The sequence below is a fragment of the Xenopus laevis genome, chromosome 5S (assembly GCF_017654675.1).
Source record: "Xenopus laevis strain J_2021 chromosome 5S, Xenopus_laevis_v10.1, whole genome shotgun sequence".
NCBI classification, from domain to species: Eukaryota; Metazoa; Chordata; class Amphibia; order Anura; family Pipidae; genus Xenopus; species Xenopus laevis.
This window is the reverse complement of record NC_054380.1, coordinates 61284620-61306263: the sequence shown is the minus strand read 5'-3', so window position 1 is coordinate 61306263 and position 21644 is coordinate 61284620. Positions and strand designations below refer to the sequence as shown.

The 21644-nt window shown below is 40.4% G+C and overlaps 1 non-coding gene across 1 annotated transcript in view; it reads right to left on the bottom strand.

Annotated features, from left to right (window-relative positions):
• LOC108717906 overlaps window positions 1-21644 on the bottom strand; it is a 76399-nt gene continuing 54755 nt past the window's right edge. Inside the window, exons 13-15 of the transcript XR_005961506.1 lie at window positions 8609-8701; window positions 7701-7795; window positions 1-353 (exon numbers count right to left, since the gene is read on the bottom strand). This is a non-coding gene — a transcript (HBS1-like protein). The remainder of the gene's footprint in view (window positions 354-7700; window positions 7796-8608; window positions 8702-21644) is intronic.

Here is a 21644-nt window from a genome sequence, read left to right as displayed (position 1 = left end):
AGGCTGCGACAGTGCCCTTTTAAAACTATGTTTAGTGCTAAACTTTATACAGGAAAGGGAATTCAGAAATTCAGAAATAAAACTCAAATCCAGAAATAAAACACATGGAACAAAGTCATACGACATAAGAAGATTTTATTTACAGTATGATCAAATTCCTGCTACAAATCTATATACATTTTTTAATTGATAAAGAACCACAGATGTACCTGTAACAACTCCAGCAGCTATAGATGATCCACTGTAGTGCAACATGAACCTTCCAAGTTCTTTAAAGTCTTTGTACAATTCCAAAGTTACAGGTCTTTGTGTCTGTAATTCTATCACTGCATTCATCCCCATTTGTCAAACACCTGTAACAGAAAAAAAGGTTTAAATAAGGTACAGAAGCTTGCATAGTGAATGGCATTTTGTGAATCAATAGCAAGAGTAGACACAGGAAGGAATATATGCGTAGCAATTAAATATATGTTATGAATTCTGTATTGCTTTGCATAGTTTATGTGATGAATAAACTGTATCAAATAAAAGAAATGTAAAGTATTTTCAGTGCCAGTACTGTCAGTATCAAGCTGGTTTCCATTTAACAAAAAAAAAAAACATCCAAAACTCTGCTAGCAGTTAAGCACACCACTGTTTAGGAACAAACACATAACCAAACAATATACAGAGGCAAAATAAAACATTTATTAGAACAGGTAGGGCTCTTACTCATGGGTGTTTTTTTAGATGTATGCTGAGCACAAACAAAATACATATATTGCCATTAAATGTGTTTTTCTTTTTAGGTGCATTTTTTCTATTCCAAACGCAACCTTCTGTTCTATTGATAGCTGAACCACATCACGCACAACAAAATGCAACATGCTGAATCTAAACAAATATGATCTGTGTGTAAAAGTCTGTACATTTATGTTGATCCCATCTATGTATCTTTTTGTACAGTGGAAATATTAAGATCTGAAAATTATGGCCTTGCCTAAGTAGCCTTAGGCAAAGGCATGGCCAGCTAAAATGATTCCTAATTATCACTATTCATAATAATGGTAACTTTTTAGGTATTGTCATACCCTGTAAAGAGTGATACCATCAGTCTATGAAAAGCAAAGGCAAAAGAGTCAATGCGGCCCAAGACAAAGGACTTCGGGCCGCCCCCAACCCATTAGCAATTGGCGTATATGCGATTAGAAATGTGTGGAGAGTATATATATATATATATATATATATATATACTCATATTGTGCTTAGTAAAAGGCAATACCTATGCTTAGAGCGGTATTTACCGTGTAGGCACTTGCAACCCTTAGCAAATAACATGAACAACTCTTCGAGATTTCTTCGGGAAGTGATCGCCGTATGGGTGCATGCGCAGTCGGTGCAGTCTGCCTGTTCATAGCAACTGTGCATGCGCCAAAAGTGACAGAACTTGCTGTAGGGAAGGAAGAAAACCCAAAGAAATCCTAAGAGCCGAAAGATGGTGCCCATGAGCTTCTCTGTGCTTACTCTGCACCTATTGGCGCTTAGGGATTAGGGACACTTATAGGTGTTATCACCTTTGCGGGGGGAGCAACACTAACATGAACAACTTTCTTGGGGTGCCAAATAAGCAGGCCCGGATTTGTGGAAAGGCCATCTAGGCCCAGGCCTAGGGCAGCAGGATTTTTGGGGGGCGGCATGCTGCCCAACCACACCCACATTGGTTCAAAAACACTGGGTACAATAATTTCTTAAATTTCCCGTGCGACAATACCCATTGCTCCAGTCCAGATGATGAAAATTTGCACGAATAAAGGGGAGGGGACAGGGACAACAAACGGCAGTGGGCCTAGGGGTGCCCATATGTAAATCCAGCCCTGCAAATAAGTGCTGTAGCCCCTATGTGGATTGTCAACCTACATTGAGACTCTGTTTGGCAGTACACCTGGTTTTTATGAAACCAAAACTTAACTCCAAGCCTGGAATTCAAAAATAAGCTTTGAGGCCACTGGGAGTAACATCCAAGGGGATGGAGAGCAATATAATTGCTCACGAGTTACTGGTTGGGGATCACTGCTGTAGAGGGACAGGGCTATCGCTGTGTCAATCTCAGGGAATCCTGCCTGGGTTTCCTACTCAGTAGACATGTAGGATAGGAACCAATCAGCAGCTAGGTTGACCTGAACTGAAGCCTGTCTTTGCTTGTGTGACTGCAGAGCTGTGATTGGCTGTCCACCTCCTACTATGCTTTTGACAGGGACTGTTAGGACATGCCCATGTCTCATTTGAAAGACGGACAGCAGCAAATCTATACGAAGCACCAATAAAGGGGGCATTTTTAAAAATATGAATAGCCCTAAGTAAAACCAGCATTATGCATTATTTTATTTTTTTAAAGAATGCTTTTTATTGATTTTCAACAAAAAAATAAAGGGTATAGAGGAAGAAGAGAAAGGAAATAATAGACAGCAATAAGGAGGCTGAAGGAATGAAAGTCAATCACAACGAAGTTGCAGGTGATTCAGTCCATGGAGACCATAGTTCTTCGAATTTTCCCGGACAACCTCTTGCCATATAAGTGAGTTTGTAAAGTTCCAGTTGGGAATTAACAAGAGCAATCCATTTTCGCAAGGTTGGCGGTGATGGTCTCATCCAGTGTAGTGCTATAGTTTTTATCCCGTAGAACAAGAGCAGTTTCATTAAGTGTCTAGATCTTACTCTGGGTACCATGGAGTCTACTAATCCCAGCAAACATGTGGTAGGGTTGAGTACCTGAGTTAAGGCTAGTTCTGTTCCCATGAATTGAGTGACCTGTTTCCAAAACCTCTGCACTGTGGGGCAGCCCCACATCAAATGTATAAAGTCAGCTAACTGTGCACTACATCTCGGACAGTGTGGTAAATCCCGCTTACCCATGGCATGCAATTTTTGTGGGGTAAGATATATCTGATGGATAATTTTAAAATGTATAAGTTTATCCCTAGTGCTAACAAGAGGTTTGTACAGAGATTCAATAACTTCTTCCCAGTCATCTGTATCCAATTGGATCCCACTAACTTCCCACTTATATTTTACCCTAGGTTGTGGGTCATATTTCCTAGTAAGTAGCAGTTTGTATGTTTTTGATAGAAGTTTGGTCCTAGTAGGTTGAGATATCAGGTTCTCTATGTCAGGACTCTGTACCAGCGGTGGTGTGGGGAATTGGGTAGAGCACAAATGTGTTATCTGTATGTGCCGAAACTCAGATAGGTTGGGGCGAGAGATAGCCTGTTGTAGGAGCGGAAGAGTATGCAGAGTATTGTTAGTGTACAGGTATTTTATACATTTTACACCCAGCTTAGCCCACGACCCTGCCTCTGTGAACGTAGAAAAATGCAGTAGGGTACTATTGCCCCATAATGACGTGTCTGGGGAAATGGACCCTGTTTTATTGGTTAGTGCAGCATGGCATCCCAGGCTCTCTTAGTGGCATCAAGTATCAGTAGTAGGGGACTTACATCTTTCCTGCTTCTATACAAGGCATTTTTAAGGCTTTCTATTGAGGTAAAATAGAGTGCTTCCAGAGTTGATGCTGGGTTTTCAGTGTCAAATAACCAACAGTTAGCTATGTGTGTGCTTTGTGAGGCTAAGTAGTTAGGAGATGCTAGGCCTAGCTGTTCCGTTGAAGCATTTAGAGTAGCACGGGAAAGTGTAAGAGTTTTGTTGCCCCATATAAATGAGGACTGGGTACGGTCTATATCTAACAAAGTTTTTTTTGGGATATAGCATGGTGTGTTGCTTAGAATATATAAAAACTTGGGCAGAAAAACCATTTTACATATATTGATTCTAACAATGAGTGTGAGAGGTAGTTTTGTCCAGTGGTCTAAGGTCATTTTAAATTTGTTTAAAAGTGGCTGGAGATTGTGTAAGAGAAACATGGACAGGTTTCTATGAATGTGTAAGCCTAAGTATTTAAAAGTGGTGACAATTTTAAGTTTGCATTGAGGATCTAGCATCTCCGGGGACATATCATCCAAAGGAAAAATAATAGATTTTTCCCAATTAATTTGGAGGCCCGAAAAACTCCCAAACCGTTTAACTATATCTAGCTTTGACTGAAATGAAGTGCGGTGGTCTGCAAGATAGAGTAGTGTATCATCTGCATACATCGAAATTTTTTCCTCCACTGTTTTGTAGAGAAGACCTTTAACTAGGGGGGAATGTCGAATCTCGATGGCCATAGGATCAATGGCCAGGGCAAAAAGGAGTGGGGAGAGCGGGCAGTCTTGTCTGGTACCCCGTGACAGTTGGAAAGAGGGAGAGAGTATACCATTAACCTTGATGGCTGCTTTGGGTTTGCTGTACAATCGCTGGATCCACTGAATAAATGTAGGGCCAAATCCCATTCTAATCAAAACTTCCCAAAGATAAGGCAATGCAATAGAGTCAAAGGCTTTGGCCGTATCAAGTGAAACCACCAATCTGGGCCCCATGTTCTCATGAGATAATTGTAAATTGAGAAATAGCCTTCTAAGGTTAAACAAAGTGGATTTGGCAGACATGAATCCAGATTGGTCAGGTTCCACCAATGTCGAGACTACTTTGTACAACCTTTTAGCTAATACTTTGGCTAGGATTTTAATCTCCATATTCAGCAACGAAATTGGGCGATACGAGGAGCATAGCGATGCATCTTTCCATGGCTTTGGAATAAGTACTATTGTTGCTTCTGCAAACAATTTAGGAAGGGAAAAGCATATGAGAGTGTGTGATGTAACATGGGGACAAGTTCTTTGATATGAATCTTGTACCATTCCTAGGGCCTTTCCTGAGGGGAAGGATAAAATAGCTTCTGCTATTAGTTGGAAGATGGGGGAGTCTATGAATTTGGATTGGACCTGAGAAATTTTTGGTTTGTGTATGGTGTTTAGGTATTCATGCAGCTCCGTATTGGAGTATTAAGTGGTGGATGTGTAAAGAGATTTGTAAAACTCACTAAATGCCAAGGAAATAGCCTCTGGGGAGGTTAGGATTTCACCAGTGGCTGACATAATTTTGGGAATGGCTGTGGAATTTTCCTGTGATTTAGCTAGAAATGCTAAGGGTTTCCCATTTTTGTCCCCGAAGGCAAACATAGTGCTCGTGGCATGAAGCATCTTTTTTTTGGTTAGTTCTATTCTATATAGATTAAGGCGTCTCAGTGCCGCTGCAAATTCAGTATGGTTGTTCAAAGAGGGATCAATTTGTGTAAGCAGTTTCAGTGTCACTCACAGCCATTTCCAAAGTCTTTAAATTATCTTTACTGTGGGCTCTCACCGTTGCTATAGACGCCAGGGCCGCCATCAGGGGGGGACAGGGGGGACTGTTGTCCCGGGCCCGGATGTTTTGGGGAGTTAAGGGGGGCCCGGCCGTGCTGCACTTACTTGCATTTACTTGCACAGCCGGTCCCCTGCATCCGAGCTCCGATGACTTCTTCTTGTGTTCTGATTCGCCAGTGAAATGTAAGTCCCGGTAAAGCCACATTCTGATTGGTTGGGAGACGTTTGAACCTCCCCTCTACTTTATCCAATCACCATGCGCCTTTACCGGGACTTACATTTCACTGGCGAATCAGAGCACAAGAAACCGAAGATACCGGCATCTGAACTCCCTGGCTAAGGTACGTGCAGTTTTTTTTTCTTTTAACTTGTGGGAGCCCTGACCAATTGTTTTTTTAAATGTGTGGGGGCCCTTTGCTAGTTTTTTTTGTTTTTTTTTAAGATGTGTGGGGGCCCTGGCTAATAGTTTTTTTTTAAAAAATGTGTGGGGGCCCTAGCTAATTGGTTTTTTTTTTAAATGTGTGGGGGCCCTTTGCTATTTTTTTTTTTTTTAAGATGTGTGGGCACCCTGGCTAATAGTTTTTTTTAAAAAAAAAATGTGTGGGGGCCCTGGCTAATTTTTTTTTTTTAAATGTGCGGGGGCCCTTTGCTATTTTTTTTTTTTAAATGTGTGGGGGCCCTTTGCTATTTTTTTTTTTTTTTAAATGTGCGGGGGCCCTTTGCTATTTTTTTTTTTTTTAAATGTGCGGGGGCCCTTTGCTATTTTTTTTTTTTTTTAAATGTGCGGGGGCCCTTTGCTATTTTTTTTTTCAAATGTGTGGGGGCCCTTTGCTATTTTTTTTTTTTTTAAAGATGTGTGGGGGCCCTGGCTAATAGTTTTTTTAAAAAAAATATGTGGGGGCCCTGGCTAATTGTTTTTTTTTTAAATGTGTGGGGGCCCTTTGCTATTTTTTTTTTAAGATGTGTGGGGGCCCTGGCTAATTGTTTTTTTTTTTGTAAAAAATGTGTGGGGGCCCTGGCTAATTGTTTTTTTTTTGTAAAAAATGTGTGGGGGCCCTGGGTAATTGTTTTTTTTTTGTAAAAAATGTCTGGGGGCCCTGGGTAATTGTTTTTTTTTTGTAAAAAATGTCTGGGGGCCCTGGCTAATTGTTTTTTTTTTGTAAAAAATGTCTGGGGGCCCTGGCTAATTGTTTTTTTTTTTTTAATGTGTGGGGCCATGGCCACCAATGTTTTTTTTCTTTAACCACCACCTGACCACCAAAACTTGTAGGAGGGGTCTGGGCACCAAAGTTATTTTTTTAACTTGTAGGGGGGCACTTCATCTTTTAATGCCTGTGTGGCCTTCATACTGAGGGAGGGGTGGCGAGGGGGGGCCCCAGAAATTTTGTTGTGCGGGGCCCCGTGATTTCTGATGGCAGCCCTGATAGACGCTATTAGGTTACCTCTCATAACAGCCTTGAAGGCATACCAAGTTATTAAGGGGGAAGCAGATTGTTGGTTTTCCTGCAAGTAGTGCTTAATAGCAATTGCCGAATTGGATAAGACTTCTTCATTGTTTAACCAGAAGGGACTAAGTCTCCATTGTCTAAATGTAGGATTTGGGAGTAATTCTAGAGAGAGCAATAAGGGAGCATGGTCGGAGATTGCTCTGGGTAGGTATTTAACCTCTCACACTTTTGGTAGGAGGTCTGAGGAGAGCAATGCTAGGTCTATTCTGGATAACGAATGATGTGTGGCAGAATAACAGGAGAACTCCTGTTTCGTGGGAAATTTCCATTGCCATACATCAGTTAAATTACAGTATAAGACATTGCCCAGTCAGCAAGTTTCGAGGTGGTAAATGAGGTTGTGGATAGTCTATCTAAAGAGGGGTTAAAACATGCATTAAAGTCTCCCATAATGCATATTGGGGCAGTGGGCAATTGTACTATACCCTGGTATATTTCTTGAAGCACCATATCAGTGAAAGGGTGAGGGATATATACATTCACCAACAAAAGAGGATTCCCAGCTATATCTGGTAACGACCCAACCTGTCAGAGCGAATATCAATGAAGTCTAATGGTAAGCCCTTTCTTATTAGAAGAGATGTACCCCTAGCATAGGAAGAGAATGTTGAGTGGTATATATGTGAGGTCCAGGGTCTACGTAATGCAAGAACCTTATTCTCGGTCAAATGGGTTTCTTGAAGCAGGAGAATATGAGGGTTGTACGACTTAAGATAATTAAAAACCAATGCACGTTCAAGCATTATGCATTATTAGTTATAAAATTAGTTTTTGTTTTTTTACATATCCTAAATGTCTCCTTTAACTTGAAAGCACACTAGGGTAGGAAAGGCAATTCTGAGGCAGATTAATGATCTATAACTTATACATGCAGATAATTTGCAAGTTTCTCAGTGCAAAGAAATATTAGTCTTACTTTGGCTTCATCACATCTCCTGAACTTTTGTGTAGTACACTGACCAGCTTCCTGATAGTGGAAGGCTCACTCACAGTTTGATAATGTATCAGCACCTAAAACATATACAAAAACATAATTATACCAGCAGTTTTGCCTCAACTTAGTTAAGGTAGACTTTATTTACTTCTAGGAATTAGTAGCTTCATAAAGGAGAAGTAAAGGCCAACAAAATTAGATGTAAAACTTCTCAGAGTGACCTTATACACAGGTGCATGAAAAGAACTTCTGCACTGGCCAGATGCCACAGTATTAAATGACTGATGCAGATAGTGTCTCGGCAATGTAACACATGTTCTAGGCCTTTAGATCCCCTCTATATGAAGTTTGATGCAAATTCGCACCTGGCGAATAAATTCACCCATCGCTAACTATGAATTAAAAAAGAAGCACCTGCTTTGAATCTACTGGGAGCACCATCCAATGGGTTATTGAGCAGCATGTTGCAAGCCAATGGTTTGGATTAACTGACCTAATCAATAAGTGCCTTTCTAATGCTATAAGCCATCATGTTAAAGATATTTACATACTAATTTTATAATACCATTATGTTGATGTAGGGAACTGCAGTCTAGTGACTAAAGATCAGATTTATAGAATTATAAATGTCAACCAGCAAAAGGCAAATAATGAGAAGAGAACTACATTCTGCTGAGCTCAGACTGTGCACTGAACAATGCTCTAAACTGCCGGCTAATGGTTTACATTCCTGTTTACCTAGTTATTGGTTTCAGACCCAGTTTCATTAATGAAATACTTTAGAGTCACAGTCAATTCTGTCCACACATAAAACTGCTTCTCTGCCAAAGCCAACACCCTTTTCAATGTATTGAAACTGCTGCTGAGTCAGACATTAGTTATCTGCTTACTTGATTTTGATGATATCCATGCCAGTTAAAGTGAGACTAATGTGATCCCCTGCTGTTGCCCAGTCAACAGCCTCTTCGTGTAATGTGATTCCTGGAAATGAGTAAAATCACAACTTGTTTGAACAAGAATGAAAAACATCTCTTTGGGCTATAATTACTCTGATTGCCATTAGTTATCTAATTTCAATATGAATGAGATATGACAGAATATGGGTGATAGCTGCTATCTTGCTGATAAAGAACAAGTCTAAACAACACACTGCAAAGACAGTCATTTTACTTTCACACATAGCCTTGCTGCACTGTGACATGCAACAAGTGAAGAAGGGCAACTAATAACCCTATAATATCAAATATACAGGTATAGGATCTATTTTCTGTTATGCTTGGGATCTGGGGTTTTTTCCATAATTTGGATCTTTCCATAATTTGGATCACCATACATTAAAGGTCCTGACAGAGTTATCACCCATGGAAAAACCTCCACACCTACGAGCAATAAAGCACCAAAAAATACCTGACCCTTTTACTGGAATTGCTGCATGCAAAACACTTTATATGCAGTGATCCCAGGTAACTGCACAAAGATACTCTAGTTTTTTGTCATAATTACCCTGGATCACCACAAGCAAACAGATGCAGACAGGCGGGTTTTTTCAGGTTTTGTATGGCCCGCTGGAGAGTAGATTCCCCACAAATGGCAAAGCATAACTTCTGCCACGGCCAGAACTCTGCATTTAAACATTAAATAAACCCAATAGGTTTTGCTACCAATAACGATTCATCCAGCTTAGATACCATCAAGTACAAAGTACTGTTTTATTATTAAATGAAAACAAGAGAGGGCCACTAGCATTAACTCACCAAGTATAGGAGGGGCATCAGGTGCACTGCCTTGAACCTTCAGCTGAGGGAGCGGATCCAAACCATATGTGTAGTTTTATTATTTCAATGAAAAAAAAATTGCTTAAAATAGATTCTAAGGCTGATGGACATTGTAAGTTCACATTAACAAAATACAAACATGGCACCCTAAATGTATAGAATGAACACTAAAATAAAGTCAGAGTAGGTTACCGAGGACAGCATGTCTAAACGGTGTTCTAAACCTAACATTATCGCTATCTACATCTAGGATGCAGGAGACAAACAATGAACTAAAAACTATTCTGCAAACTAACAGCACTTATATTTCCATGTAATGGTTCATATTGCCCAGTAAGCCTTCTTTTAAATCTAAATCACACTGTAGTATAATTCAACACGCCAAGAAGTTGTAGGTTGCACTCTGCCAGATCACCAACCTGTATTAATGATTAATGTTGAAGAATATTTATTAAAACATTTAAAACGTATAAATGATTATTATTATTATTATTATTATTATTATTATTAATAAGCATTTATACCTTTTAAATGTTCCAATAAAGATTCTTCTTTTTAATTATTAATACAGGACAGTGGCCTGGCAGAGTGCAACCCGTGTTGTATTTCTCCCCTTGCTATGGGCTGACAGTTGCTGCACCTGGGCCACTGACACTACTTGGGGAGTTCCAGCCTACAGCAGATCGGAAGTCACTGCTTAACGTTATGAGATTTGTCCTGTTGGTGTACAAGGGACTCAGGGCTTGAGCACCTGGGTCATAATTTCCACTGGGTGTGTATATTTTGACCCTGTAGCACAGTTGTTTTGGATCATATGCAGTATAACTATGCCAGAAGCAAAACAATTCAGAGGCTAGTTTTTTTTTTTGATACTTTACATTCACAGGGTCATCAGTTCATATATGAATGGGTGCACATTTGGATCACTGCATCATGGCTATGAAAGTGTGCAAACAGTGGCGTAACTTCGGATGCCAGGGCCCCCCTGCAAAAAAAATTTCAGGGCCCCCTCTACACAAAATAGTGGGAGAATTGCATGTATAATATCCCCAGAACTCATAGAAGGATGGCACAGTAGTGTCAATTTCACATACAAATACCCCAGAACTATAGAAGGATAGCAAAGTATCAATTCCACATATAAATACCCAAGAACTATAGATGGATGGCAAAGTGTAAATTTGACATATCTCTCTGTAAAGGCTATGAGCAAACTTATGAGCTGTTACTGCAGAAGTTAGACCATGCCCACTTTGAATATAGAGATAGCTAAGCATCTATTTTAGCTCTTCTTCTAAACCTCTTCCTATAAATCTCATTGTTCTGAAAAAAAGCTACTGATGCAATTTCATTTATAATGCACATAAAACACTTGGCAGAATGAATGCAGTGGCAATTTCATGTAAAATACCCCCAGAACTCATATCAAGATAGCATGGTAGCAATTCTATGTATAAATACTCCCAGAACTCATAGAAGATGGCACTGTGGTGGATTCATAGATTCAGCACATATATTAAAATAACTATCAAATTTCCATGGGTTAAAAATTAAAATGGCTAATTACAGCAATGAAATAGTCCAAGTCCTTACTAGGTATCTTCCTGTGCTGAGACGGAAGGGTGGGGGTGTCACTGAGCCACCAATTTGCCTTTTAGCAAGTCCATAGCCCAGCTTACAGAGCCAGTGTAGGTGGGAAATTCAAATCAGTCAGGGCAGCGAGTCTGTCACCGCTTCGCTCTTCTGCTGCTCTTGTTCCTTCCCCCCCTCGAAACCGAAGGGCCCTGGTGAGAACATTTTACAACTAGGCCCCCCAGACACCACGGACTGGACCACAACTGTAACTGACCTAATTTTTTTATAAAGTAGACAAAGCTGGCCATCATTTGTTTATAGATTTTGAATTATACAGCAGTTCTTGATAATTTTTTGGCTGCAGGTGGCTAGGGTCATATTTACCCCAATAAGCAGACAGTAGGTTAAAGTGACAGATAAACAGAGAACATAAATATAAATTAATAAAATATATAACAGTGTAGCCTCAAAGCGAAAATTGTTTGGAGCATTGTGAGAATTGTAGTCCACCAGCACCCTGACACTGCTCCTGCAACAAACATAGCACTGGTCATGAAGTTTGTGGATGACTGAAAATTAATATACTGAATGCCCACTGAATCATAATTCAGTTGACGCAGAATCTTTAAGCCATGCTCCAAAATGTGCACAAGAGAATGATCCCCACCCCTCACCCCATTACTTTATGCCTTACCTGGGGTGGCTTCCAGCACATACCAGCAGCAACATTTAATTTATTGGTAACTTCCCCTTCTGACCCCATCGCTGGGGCAGGGGGGCCCTGGTGCAGTTGCTCCCTGGTTCAGAACAGGAGACTGACTGAAGATGCGATTGATCGGTGCCAGACTAGCATCATAAATCACTGCGTGTGCTCTTTAAAAAGAAGAAACTCTGTGCAGCGCCAGCATGTTATGTGAGGTAACGCATCTTCAATCAGAGAATCTCCTGCTTTTCATCTTCCGGTGTGGGGGAGGAAGTGAAACAATTACTCACACTCTGACGGCTGTTCTGGCACAGGCCCCGATTGGAGGAAATCTGCCTAAGCCGGCAGTCTGCAGAGGTGCTGATTGCCAGCACAAATGTCCTGCAAATGTGCGCATAATACTGAAGAAGCAGGCCCCGGCGGCCCCCCTGTACCCCCGGGCCCCCCGCGACTGCGGGGTCTGCTTCCTCGGTAGTAACGCCACTGTGTGCAAACATTTAATGAATATCTTAAAGCAGACCCATGTGGGGTCATCATAATCCTGATACAGACTATTCTGATTGTTTCCAAAAGATGGTGCTTTATATGTTTATAATACACAAAAGCCATGAATATCTTGTAAATTATATCCTTATAAACGGTGAGTTCTGATGTCATCAGTTATAAACGGTGAGTTCTGATGTCATTTCTGTCACATGACTCACTGAAACTTGTGTATTATAATAAATAAAGTACCCCCAGTTGCAAAATATGAGGATATTAGAAGTTACCTCGTAGTTCATGGAACTCCTCGGTAACTTATAATATCCTTATATTTTACAAGGGTACTTTATTCACTATATGATTAAATATGTTAACACATTTTAAAACATTATTTTTGCTACCAAAAGATGGTGCTGCAGGTGTACACTGGTCATAATCTTTAACTATATGAAAAAAAAATGATTTATGACCTTCCTCCAAAATAAATCCCCACCCCTCACCCCATTACTTTATGCCTTACCTGGGGTGGCTTCCAGCACATACCAGCAGCAACATTTAATTTATTGGTAACTTCCCCTTCTGACCCCATCGCTGGGGCAGGGGGGGCCTGGTGCAGTTGCTCCCTGGTTCAGAACAGGAGACTGACTGAAGATGCGATTGATCGGTGCCAGACTAGCATCATAAATCACTGCGTGTGCTCTTTAAAAAGAAGAAACTCTGTGCAGCGCCAGCATGTTATGTGAGGTAACGCATCTTCAATCAGAGAATCTCCTGCTTTTCATCTTCCGGTGTGGGGGAGGAAGTGAAACAATTACTCACACTCTGACGGCTGTTCTGGCACAGGCCCCGATTGGAGGAAATCTGCCTAAGCCGGCAGTCTGCAGAGGTGCTGATTGCCAGCACAAATGTCCTGCAAATGTGCGCATAATACTGAAGAAGCAGGCCCCGGCGGCCCCCCTGTACCCCCCGCGACTGCGGGGTCTGCTTCCTCGGTAGTAACGCCACTGTGTGCAAACATTTAATGAATATCTTAAAGCAGACCCATGTGGGGTCATCATAATCCTGATACAGACTATTCTGATTGTTTCCAAAAGATGGTGCTTTATATGTTTATAATACACAAAAGCCATGAATATCTTGTAAATTATATCCTTATAAACGGTGAGTTCTGATGTCATCAGTTATAAACGGTGAGTTCTGATGTCATTTCTGTCACATGACTCACTGAAACTTGTGTATTATAATAAATAAAGTACCCCCAGTTGCAAAATATGAGGATATTAGAAGTTACCTCGTAGTTCATGGAACTCCTCGGTAACTTATAATATCCTTATATTTTACAAGGGTACTTTATTCACTATATGATTAAATATGTTAACACATTTTAAAACATTATTTTTGCTACCAAAAGATGGTGCTGCAGGTGTACACTGGTCATAATCTTTAACTATATGAAAAAAAAATGATTTATGACCTTCCTCCAAAATAAATATGCAAAAAAACCTTTAGAAGGTTTAACAGCCATTTTGTTATAGCACTAGTAGGAGTATATCCTACCACTTGCTAGGCCTGACTATACCTAGATTACACTCTGCATTGTGTCTGGTTGGGGCTTCTTAAAATGGAGCCAGAACAGATGGTTGCTCCTGCTTATACATATACTTTAACACAATGCCACCTTGTGGCTAAACTAAAGAGTAGTAATGGTCATACTTTGATGAAGAAAGAAGAGTTTATATCCTTCTATAACCTAAGGACCACCTTAGTGGCCAAACCTTTGGGGACTATTCAATTAATGGGAAAGCTATTTTACCTGCCCTATAATATTGTGACTGAATGATGGTTAGTGTGGATTCCAGTTGGTTTTACTGGAAGATGGGCACTGACACTGACTGTACTGCCTTATACAGCTACTGCTGCTAGTAAAGGCAGGTTCATTCCAGAGGAAAAGGATAAAGCTCCAGACAAAAATACATGGCAAGTATACGAGAAGATTAAAAGTGAACCGGAACGCTTACCTATCAAAGCCTGCCTTTAACTTACTTCTTCTAAGTATGATCACCTGCCAAACTCACTAGGAACCGGCTTGTGGGCTCTTGTTCAACTACAGCTAGACACCACAGGTGCAATTTTAACCATCTGATACCCTTTGTTTATAGGTGTAAGGGCCCGAAGGCACAGTTGGAGTGCGGACCAAGGAGGAGGCAGGTAGTTAAACGAAAGTTTGCGGTATCAGAAGGGTAAGGCAAGAGAGTTGTCAAAAGTCCAGGCAATAGTTCAATCCAGGCAGAAAAGGGTCAATCCGAATAACAGGCAAAGTTGGTACACAGGAATCAATCAGTAATAACACACCCAGGAATACACAAAGTTAAACCTATACTTGGGCAATGTCTGCAATGTCCAGAAGGCTTTATATAGGCCAGGATTGGCGACAAGGTTTGATTGCAATACGCTGACGCTGGCATCCTGATGCTGGCATTTAGACGCCGGCACACATTCTGACGCAGGCGACCATTCCTTCGCCAGCGACCAATCGGTAGGCGGGAAGACGCTGGTGTTATATCGCTGCAACCAGCAGGATCCACATGGAGAGGCAGGGAGTCGCCATTTTGGACGCTGTCGCCATCTTGAACGCCATTGCCATCTTGGATGTGACTAATGACTTCCATTTCCATTACAATAGGGGACTGTATTTCACAGGATAAATATACCTTAAGGTCGCACGCAACAAAATTTGGGTTTGAATTAGCACTTCTAAAAGTTTTAAGTGTATGAACATTCAATTCATAAGTACTACACTATATTATTTTTTTCCCCCTCAATGGCTTTTTGCCTTTGAGATATACAGCAATCTCTCTTTGAAAAGTGTCGGATTGTGGAGACACCATTCGTTTTAGAGGATTAATTACTTATATCACAAATGAATCCCCTGTTACTCTGTAGTTGCTTCTTCACTCGCACAGTCACCAATTAGTTGGTCTCTTCTTTTTGCCAATACTTTTTGCCTCTGATCAATTCTTCAATCAATTTGTCAATCACTTCTCCAACCATACACTTTGTGGTTGCACCAGAACCACACGTTGCTTTTTCCAAGTAATTATAATTTTAATACATACAGCATGATGCAAAAACATTAATTGTGCAATATTAATTATCACACAGTGAGCGAATTGATTAAATAAGTTTGGTGTTTAAAATTAATTGGCATCTTTTCCTTCTGATGAATTTATTAATAATGGATATACGGAGCACTTTATACTTAATTGGATGACTTCATCATTGGTTTGATTAGCACAGAGCACTTTTATTTAATTTATTTACACTAATATAAGCAGAATCGATGAAAAAAAGTTTTTTTAAATATATTAATAGTAAAAAGATGCCTGTTGAGAGTGTTGCTCCATTAAATAATGGTACCAGTATGGTTGTAACAGATACAGAAAAGGCAAATGTGCTAAATCAATTCTTCAGTGTATACAATAGAGGAGTCTGAGTTCCCAGGCTCACTTCATAGCTGCACTGATGGCTCTGCTCAGCTCAGCGTGGTTTTTTAATAGCACCCCATACCCAACCCTTTATACTAATGGTGGTCCTATGCTTTTAAATATGGGCGTTGGTTTGAGCAATCTCTCTCTCTCTTAAAAGCCCTTGCTGGCGGGGGAGGATTTAGCTTTCAGATTGAAACCAATGCAAAACACACATTGTGTACAGGTAATGCTATTATGCAGAGAAGTATCTTTTTATATTGTGACCTGAGTTAAGTAAGTTATGATCATAACTTATCATAAGTAAGTTAAGTTTATGATCATAACTTTGTAACTAAAAACCCCTGTTTTGTAAACATATGCATTTGCATTTATATTGAATTACTTATGAGACAGGGGCCCAGGGAAGTGCATTGTAAGTAGCACTTCCATTATACTTAAATATATTTTGTATTAGCCTTAAGAGTGCTTCCACCACCCCCCCTAGATTTTTGTATGTTCGCCAAAAGCTGTGGCTCAGCTCAGTGTGGTTTTTTAATAGCACCCCATACCCACCCCTTTATACTAATGGTGATCCTATGCTTTAAAATATGGGCATTGGTTTGAGCAATCTCTCTCTCTTAAAAGCCCTTGCTGGAGGGGGAGGATTTAGCTTTCAGATTGAAACCAATGCACAACACACATTGTGTACAGGTAATGCTATTATGCAGAGAAGTATCTTTTTATATTGTGACCTGAGTTAAGTAAGTTAGGGACCGCCATATGGGGTTTACCTTGACGTGGTATGGTGGCTTTTCAACTTTATGATCATAACTTTATAACTAAAAACCCCTGTTTTGTAAACATATGCATTTGCATTTATATTGAATTACTTATGAGACAGGGGCCCAGGGAAGTGCATTTTAAGTAGCACTTCCATTATACTTAAATATATTTTGTATTAGCCTTAAAGGGATACTGTCATGGGAAAAAAAATTTTTTTCAAAATGAATCGGTTAATAGTGCTGCTCCAGCAGAATTCTGCACTGAAATCCATTTCTCAAACGAGCAAACAGATTTTTTTATATTCAATTTTGAAATCTGACATGGGGCTAGACATTTTGTCAATTACCCAGCTGCCCCATGTCATGTGACATGTGCCTGCACTTCAGGAGAGAAATGCTTTCTGGCAGGCTGCTGTTTTTCCTTCTCAATGTAACTGAATGTGTCTCAGTGGGACATGGGTTTTTACTATTGAGTGCTGTTCTTATATATAACAGGCAGCTGTTATCTTGTGTTAGGGAGCTGTTATCTGGTTACCTTCCCATTGTTCTTTTGTTTGGCTGCTGGGGGGGGGTGATATCTCTCCAACTTGCAGTACAGCAGTAAAAAGTGATTGAAGTTTATCAGAGCACAAGTCACATGACTTGGGGCAGCTGGGAAATTGACAAAATGTCTAGCCCCATGTCAAATTTCAAAATTGAATATAAAAAAATCTGTTTGCTCTTTTGAGAAATGGATTTCAGTGCAGAATTCTGCTGGAGCAGCACTATTAACTGATTCATTTTGAAAAAATGTTTTTTTCCCATGACAGTATTCCTTTAAGAGTGCTTCCACCACCCCCCCCCCCTAGATTTTTGTAGGTTAGCCTATAGCTGTGGCTCAGCTCAGTGTGGTTTTTTAATAGCACCCCATACCCACCCCTTTATACTAATGGTGGTCCTATGCTTTTAAACATGGGCGTTGGTTTGAGCAATCTCTCTCTCTTAAAAGCCCTTGCTGGCGGGGGAGGATTTAGCTTTCAGATTGAAACCAATGCACAACACACATTGTGTACAGGTAATGCTATTATGCAGCGAAGTATCTTTTTATATTGTGACCTGAGTTAAGTAAGTTAGGGACCACCATATGGGGTTTACCTTGACGTGGTATGGTGGCTTTTCAACTTTATGATCATAACCTTGTAACCAAAAACCCCTGTTTTGTAAACATATGCATTTGCATTTATATTGAATTACTTATGAGACAGGGACCCAGGGAAGTGCATTGTAAGTAGCACTTCCATTATACTTAAATATATTTTGTATTAGCCTTAAGAGTGCTTCCACCACCCCCCCTAGATTTTTGCTCTGCTCAATCTAGTCAGTGGCTGACTCAGGATATGATCCATAAAGTGTTACTAAAAATTAATGTAAACGAGGCTCCAGGCCCTGATGGCATACACCCCTAGGTTCTAAGAGAGCTTAGTTCAGTTTTAGACCAGCCCCTGATTTTCTTAGATTTGCTTTCATCTGGTATGGTACCTATAGATTGGAGAAAAGCGGATGTCATTCCAATATTTAAAAAGGGATTACGATCTCAGACTGGCAATTATAGGCCAGTAAATTTGACATCTGTGGTGGGCAAATTATTTAAAGGCTTGTTAAGGGATCACATGGCTTTATTAAGGATAGGTCATGTCACACAAATTTGATTGCTTTTTATGATGAGGTAAGTAAGATGCTGGACAGTGGGGGGGCAGTAGATGTGATTAGTGATGGGCGAATCTGTCGCGTTTCGCTTCGCTGAATAATTAGCGAATTTCCAGTGAAATTCACGAAACGGCGAAAAATTCGCAAAACGAGACGCGCACCCCGATTTCGTCATGCATCAAAATAATTTTGTCGCGGGTGCATATAAGTGTTTTAACGCGCGACGTTATTTTTGACGCGCAGTGCAATTTGATGAAACCCATCTTCTATGGGTGTTTTGTTTGTATAACCTTTTTTCACCTTTGGGGCTACAAATAAAAAAATTTCCCTTAGTTTCAAGCTTTGTAGTCTGTGATGATAAATGAATATGGTATCTTTTGCTTTGTGTCTGAATGTGCTGAATTGGATTGGACTCAATGGGAAGACCAATACACATGCGTGTTTCACTTAGTATACTGCTACACACATGCCCTGCATTGTTAGAGGACTCCTATCTTGAAAAAAATGGCTCCCATTTTGCAAGTTTCTTAAACTTTTAACGTTTGTGGATTTTTTTACATTACCTCTGGTCAACTGGTAATGGTATCTACTACTACTCTATATCACTGTTTAACCAAAAAGTACCATCTGTACTTTATATATCTAATAGTAGATTACTAACACAAGTACAACTAATAAATCTGAACAGATAGTATCTGGATGCTTTGTATCTCAGATAAAAATGAATAAACCATATGTTTATGTGAATGAACCTTATATTTACATCATGTAATTGTAATGATTCTGAAATACTATGTAATGTAATTTTAATGACTCCGATTAAGAATAGTCATCGTTGTGTTATTAGAATCCAAACAATTTCAAGTACCATGTGAGTAGTAGTTTAGTTAAATGAAAGATTAACTCAAAATATCGAGATATAAAAACTTTTTTAATATACAAAATAGCACAACGGTGCTAGGCCAACAGAATTAATAATAATACTACTAAAATTACAGTGGAGGAGGAGGAGGAGGAGGAGCAACGACCCTCTGTAGGGACTCCACAATCTCCCTGACCTCTCCCAGATCCTGCCTGATGGCATTGACCTGGTGGACCAGGGTGACCAGGAGCTCAGTTTGGTCATAGTAGGCATGTTCAGTCTGAGTGCCTACACTGAGCCCCTGGTTAGGTGGTGGTGGTGGTGCCTGGTCCGGTGGTGGTGCCGCCGCCTGTTCGGGTAGTGGTGCTGCCCGGTGAGGTGGTGGTGCTGCCTGGACAGGTGTCAGTGCTGCCTGGTAAGGTGGTGGCGGTGCTGCCTCGTCATGTGGTGGCGGTGCTGCCTGGTCAGGTGGTGGTGGTACATTATCCCCATCAGATTCAGGATCATCCTGGATCCACTCAGCTGGCAATGAATAAATTTCAGTTTGAGTAACACAGCAATTGCATTTGTACAGTATGAATTATACAGGATAAGGTGTCATGTTGTAACTACAGGAAAATTAACTTTATTGTAGTTAAGAAGGGAAATCTATTTATTCAGTTTAAATAAATCTACCTTTATGTAAAGTAAAATTCTTATTAGCCTTGTCACAGGCCTAAACAAATACACATTTGCTCCAAAATACCAAAATAAATAGGAATCAAGTGCAGGGCAAGATTTACATAGTAGGCACCCCTAGGCCCACTGCCATTCGTCGCCCCTGTCCCTTCCCCTTTATTCGGGCAAATTTTTATCATCTGGACAGGAGCAATGGGGATTGCTGCATGGGAAACTATTGTATTTCCTGTGCATCCCCAGTGTTTCTGAACCAATATGGGTGTGGTTTTGCAGCATGCCGCCACCCTAAATTCCTCCAGCCCTAGGCCCGGGCCTTGGTGGCCTTTCCACAGATCCGAGCCTGATCAAGTGGCTTTATTGTAGTTAAGAAGGGAAACCTATTTTTTCCGTTTAAATAAATCTACCTTTATGTGAAGTAAAATTCTTATTAGCCTTGCCACAGGCCTAAACAAATACACATTTGCTCCAAAATACCAAAATAAATAGGAATCAAGTGGCTTTATTGTAGTTAAGAAGGGAAACCCATGTATTCCATTTAAATAAATCTATTATAATCTGTTTAAATAATCTCCATTTGACAGCTCATTTACTTGTTATCTAACTTGTCTGCAATTATGTCAGTCAGTCAAAGTCAACTGTTCCAAACCTAATTACAGTATTCACTTAAATACATTTTTGCTGTAAAATAGCAAATCATTATAAGATGTTTTCTTTTTAAATACAGTAACTCTACCTTCAACCTCCACGCGCAGCTCTTCAACAAATGCACTGTGGCGCCTTTTCAAGTCGCTCCAGATCCTCTGGAGCTCACTTAGGCTTAAGAGCACGCGGAACTCCCTCCGCAGCCTGCGCCTCAGCCTCTCCATGATGCTACGGCGGAGTGCCTGGATGCCTCTCACACCAGGAGGGATATTGTCGTATCCCTCCCGGTGCAGGTACCTGAAGAAGTACCGCAGCTGTTCTTCGTTCATCATGCCAGGTCCTGCCATTTTCAAACTGCACTCCTACAACTGTAAGCAAGGGCAGGGCTATTTATAGTGGCGACGCCTGTTTTTTACACACGCGCGTCACATGACGCGCGCGTGCGCGCATGCGCAAACCTAGTCTTGCTATGACGTGCGCCGAATCTCGTCGCGCGGAGTCTCGAATTTTGACGTGACGCCACCGAAATTGATAAATTGACTACTGTAACACTCAAATACGTTGATTTTTTTAAATAAATTTTGATATTAAGTCACACTATATTTGCTAATTAGGCACTATTAGAAGTAACATTATTCCCCTAGCAATCATGCATTGATTTAAATAAGAGACTGGAATATGAATAGGAGAGGCCTAAATGGAAAAAAGTAGCAATGACTAACAATACATTTGTAGCCTGACATAGTATTTGCTTTTTAGTTGGGGTCAGTGACCCACATTTAAAAGCTGCAAAGAGTCAGAACTTAGAAGAAAAAGGCAAATAATTAAAAAACCAAAAAAAAAGAAATTAATGAAAACCAAATTAAAAGTTGCTTAGAATTTGCCATACTATTGCATACTAAAAGTTACCTTAAAGGTGAACCACCCATTTAAGGGCTTTGCACTGGATCTATGAATACGTTGTGTAAAGTGTTTGGAAACAAAGGATGGCGTGTGTTCTCTTTGAAGGTTATGGACAGCAAACTGGGACAAGACTGCTTGTAAAGTTGAAAGTTGCAAAATAGCAGATGCAGCTGAAAGTGGGATTTAAGATGGACATCATCTAGGAATGAAATTCCTCTTTCCATTAGGGCTATTCCACACGGGGAGATAGCGACGCGTTTGCGGTCGCGGCGACAAAGCGCCGCGACAGTCGCCGCGACCGGCGCAGGCGACAGTTTTGTATGGGCGCCTATGTAAAAACGCCTGTGCTAACCACACGAGGCGATGCGTT